At 37.8% G+C, this 4,985-nt stretch overlaps 1 long non-coding RNA gene across 1 annotated transcript; it reads right to left on the minus strand.

Annotated features, from left to right (window-relative positions):
- Positions 1–2,000: 2,000 nt before the first annotated feature.
- On the minus strand, positions 2,001–2,547 carry LOC137234238 (uncharacterized). The gene is made up of 3 exons (XR_010947741.1): positions 2,453–2,547; positions 2,162–2,388; positions 2,001–2,101 (listed from the first exon to the last, which is right to left on the minus strand). It is a non-coding gene; the product is annotated as an uncharacterized lncRNA (long non-coding RNA).
- Positions 2,548–4,985: the final 2,438 nt, after the last annotated feature.

Raw genomic sequence — 4,985 nt, forward strand, 5'->3', positions numbered from 1 at the left:
TGAGAAAGGCATTTTCGAAAAATGTTTTGAAATACGGTGATGTTCCACTCAGCCGTCGATGTGGTCTTCATAAATAAAAGCAAAATATTGGGGCATATTCATAGTCAGAATTAGGTGGGTACTTAAAGTTAGTTGTAGCTATTTGACAAAACTTCCAATGCGCTATCTGTCAAAAAAGTTGCAACTAATTTAAAGTATACGCCTCATTGAATTAAGAACTTTCACTTAAGATTTTATTTAACCAAAAGCAACAGAGACTTTTCGGTGCTCTAGTTTTGGCGCACACGGTACATATCGTCACTTGCTTGCCAGAAGCGTGAGTGTGCCATTTGTTAAATTTTGACCTAATCAGGCCATTAGATGAACCATTAAATATTCTAGTATATTGTATCAAAATCTCGATTAAAATGCATAACAGGAAGGCTGTATAATTTGAATAACAGAAAGGCACTCTAATTTGCAAAATATAGCTAAATCTACAATAGAAGCCACCTAAACAAAAGTTGCAAAAGTTACAAAGAATTAATCAAACTTTGAAAAACGGACATCAAAATTTGCACCTTTTTTGACAGAGGGTCTAGCAAATTTTTGAGTACGCAGTTTTGTAGCCCAGTCAATTTCAGCAAAACGGTGTAAATGCTAGAACGACTAAAAAGTTTATCTGAATTTTCAGAATTTTTTGTAGAGACTGTTGAGAAATTTCTTCCATACAACGTATGAGAAAATTTTTCTTTTGTATGGAAGAACAAGCCTCTACAAAAAAGTTCTGAAAATTCAGATAAACTTTTCAGTCGTTCTAGCATTTACACCATTATTCTGAAATTGATTGGGCTACAAAACTGCGTACTCAAAAATTTGCTAGACCCTCTGTCAAAAAAGGTGCAAATTTTGATGTCCGTTTTTCAAAGTTTGATTAACTCTTTGTAACTTTTGCAACTTTTGTTTAGGTGGCTTCTATTATAGATTTCGCAGCCACTGTTTGTATGTATATTTATTTTTAGTTTTTAATGTTTCTTTGTATATACATACATTGAAAGTGAAATTTATAGACTGAATAAAAGCCTTCAATTCCAATTCTATATTTAATATTGCGATTTTATATATTTTGTATGACTTTGGGTCCATCAAAGGAAAGTACAGCGTCCAAAACCATTTTAGAAAATAAATCTTTTTGTTGATGAATAAGTTTGGAGGACATTGCTGTGGCAGGGCATTTTTCCAATAAAGCACGTTGTTATTCCTTTGATTGGCGCTTCTACATGTACAGCCATGTCATATTTTGGTCATGCATAATTGTAATGCTTTACGTATAGCTTTAATGATGATACGTGCATGCACGCCTTCCTCAACATATGGCTTAACTTGTTTTAAGATTTCACCTGATTAAAGTACTACTGAAATGGTGCCATCGCTGACCTGATAAGAGAAACATTTTTATTCTACACATTCTAATATCACAAAAAACTTACCTCAGCAGCTTGAGATTTGGCGATGTCGACTAGAGTTTTACGCCTGGATGCACAATATGCAATAGTTTCATACTGCTTGCACCAACATTTGAAATTGTGGCCTTACCACTGGAATCAACAATATGCTTGTCCATACTGCGTGGACCAAATGTAGTGCGTATAGCGTCCACAATTGATTGCGAGGCATTGATGTTGGATATGAGTTGAGGTTTACCTTGAGAGCTATCGGTACCCAAACATTTTTTACACAAAAAGTCATATGTACCCAATACAAGTTCAGGACATTCATATTTATCGACACGCTGTCCGGTGTGGCCCAAATGTTGGAAATATTCAGTTGGCACTGTTGAGAAAAAATATGGATCAATGAACACAAGCAAAATTTAAAGATTTTTTTTACCATCTGTTATTACTTTACACATAAGACTTTGGAAACGACGACCAGCATCTACAAATTGTATATACGAGCATTGCAAAGATTACATCTAATTGCACCCAATTAACCAAAATTTACAATGGGTGGCTCATATTCACCCTCAACCGTGCGTGCCATTGGTGAGACGGTAAGTGTAACGGACAAAGCTATTGTTTTTAATAAATCAGCTGTTGCAGGTATGCAATACAAAGACGACCTGCAAAGAAGAAAGATCAATGTAGTTGCCAAACAAAACATTAATTTCGATTATCGATACCTAACGTAACGTGGCGAGGAGTTACCCTGATCTTCTACCACATATTTTGTGGTCACCAATGGTGGTAATAAACCTTGTTCATTAGTAATAAAAGCACCACCAGCGCTATTTTGATTTTCAATGATAACGCTTATCGGATTTGGCATCTGATCGGGATCTAAACGGCGTTGGGCTTGATCATACTGTTGCGGCTGTTGATATTTACCAGTAACAGGTGCAGGTGGTTGCTAAAGAAAATAACACAAAAATAATCATCAGCAAATTTGTAAATTATTAGTTGTATTAGCATACATTATAACCAGGACGTCCGGACGTGTCCGGGTATTGGGGGTTGACTGAGCATTGGCGTCTGTCCAGGTTGTGTTGGTGGCATCATTTGACCCATGTAACCACGTGGTGCAGCTGGTTGTTGTAGAGGATAACCTGGATGTTGAGGTTGTGGTGGATAGCCCGGATTTTGTGGCATTGGCAGATAGCCATCACGGAGAGGTTATTGCTGCTGTTATCGTGGCATTGCATAACCCGGTTGCTGTTGTAGTATATACCTTGGCATAACTGGATGTGGTGTCATTGCCCCACCTGGTCCAGTAGATGCGGGCGGCATACCTGGAGGACCTTGTTGCTCATGGCCACCAAATGACTGGCGCATAAGGTGTTGAGGTGGCATTTGACCGGATTTTGACTGCATTAGACCAGGCTGTCGTGGCTTTGGACCCAGTTGCGGTGGCATTTGCTGTTCATTTGTTTGCTGGTATGGAGATGTAACACAGCCGGCAATTGATGTTGGTGGTGTAGCTGACCAATTTGAGGACCACTCTAGAAAAATAACAGCGGTGTGAAGTTAGCCCCCCTAACTAAAAATTTTTAATTTTTTAAAATGCTAATCGTTGATAATGATTGATACGCTTCTATTTTCGTTTGATAGTTATTCGTTTGTTAGTAAACAAAATTTAAATATCTATGAGAAGTTAGCCCCCCCAACAAAAATGTTTAATTTTTTAAAACGCTAATCGTTTGATAGTCGTTTGATAATGATTGATACACTTCGATATTCGCTTGATAGTTATTCGTTTGTTAGAAAAACGAAATTTTTTAAAATATCTATGTGAAGTTAGCCCCCCAACTAAAAATTTTTAATTTTTTAAAACGCTAATCGTTTGATAGTCGTTTGATAATGATTGATACACTTCGATATTCGTTTGATAGTTATTCGTTTGTTAGAAAAACGAAATTTTTTAAAATATCTATGTGAAGTTAGCCCCCCCCCCCCAACTAAAAATTTTTAATTTTTTAAAACGCTAATCGTTTGATAGTTATTCGTTTGTTAGAAAAACGAAATTTTTTAAAATATCTATGTGAAGTTAGCCCCCCCAACTAAACATTTTTAATTTTTTAAAACGCTAATCGTTTGATAGTCGTTTGATAATGATTGATACACTTCGATATTCGTTTGGTAGTTATTCGTTTGTTAGAAAAACGAAATTTTTTAAAATATCTATGTGAAGTTAGCCCCCCCAACTAAAAATTTTTAATTTTTTAAAACGCTAATCGTTTGATAGTTCCTTATGTTACCTTGTGGATCCTCTCTAAAAAGGATTCTTTGATAAGGCCTATGCGCTGGATTTATCAGAATCTGGAGATGATACATCTTCTGTATATCACTGTTGAGAACGAACTTATACATTCTCCATCAAATGATTAAAAGTGTTAAATCCGCTTGAAGAGCGGGACCTACATGCAGAATATCATTTAGTGACACTCCATTGGATGTTTTGCTAGAAGCATTAAAGACTACTCGCAACTTTGTTGAAGTGCTTTCAGGCTTTAATACCGCGTGATGTGGGAGATAGAAATTACTAGGAGAATGTTCAAAGGTGGGAGAATCGACTTGTTCCATGTGGTCTAGTTCCAAGTATTCCTTGACCACCTTGCCGTATTCTACCTTTAAAGAAGGATTCTTGCTTAATCTAGATTCATTGCTATAAAACTGGCGTAGCGCGATGGGTCGAGATACCCCTAACTTCAGATCCGTAGGATAAAACTGTTTGAAGGGCAGTGACACTATGTATCTCCCCGCCGCGTTCCGTATGGTGGTCTTTGCATATAGCTCCTCGCAAAATGAATTCTCTTCCGTTTGAAGGTTTCTTTTTCTTTTTTTCGTCTAATTCCCAAAACTTACGCAATTGGTTATCTGGTGGCATGTCCTCTCCCATTGAGACTTTGGTGGCAAAGCAAGAGACGTGTGCAGTGGAAGATGCTCCGGTGATGATCCACCCAAACACGGTCTCTTGGGACAGTAAATTTTTATGGACATTGCGCTTTACCCCATCTAACATGACTTTGGGATACAAATCTCCTCCTATGAGAACGTCTACCGGACTGCTTTGTAGGAAATTCGGACCTGCAAAGGTTACTTTGGGGATTTGTTCTAAAATCTCTTCGTTTATTGAAGTTGAGGGTACGTTTCCAGTGATATTTGGTAAAACGTACGCGGTGGCTTCTATCAAAAGGTTTGGGTCACGGGGTGAGCCCAAAATGAAGGAACAACTATTCGAGAAATTATTACAAACTTTTTGATTTAGTCCCGAAATAACCGCGTTGGTTTTTGAGCATGGAAGCTTGCGAAGTCGCTCCGAAATGAAGTATGCTTCCGCAGCTGAGTCAATCAATGCCCGAGCGACATATGTTGACCCCAAGTGACAAATGTGAACCATTGCGGTTCCGAGAAGAGCTGAGGATTGCCTTGACGATTTCAAGGTTTCTTCATCTGGAGATGAGTTTCTATTGGATGGTGTGGACTGAAAATTGGTGTGGAATGCTATTG

This window comes from Eurosta solidaginis, chromosome X, assembly GCF_040869045.1.
Source record: "Eurosta solidaginis isolate ZX-2024a chromosome X, ASM4086904v1, whole genome shotgun sequence".
Lineage (NCBI taxonomy): Eukaryota > Metazoa > Arthropoda > Insecta > Diptera > Tephritidae > Eurosta > Eurosta solidaginis.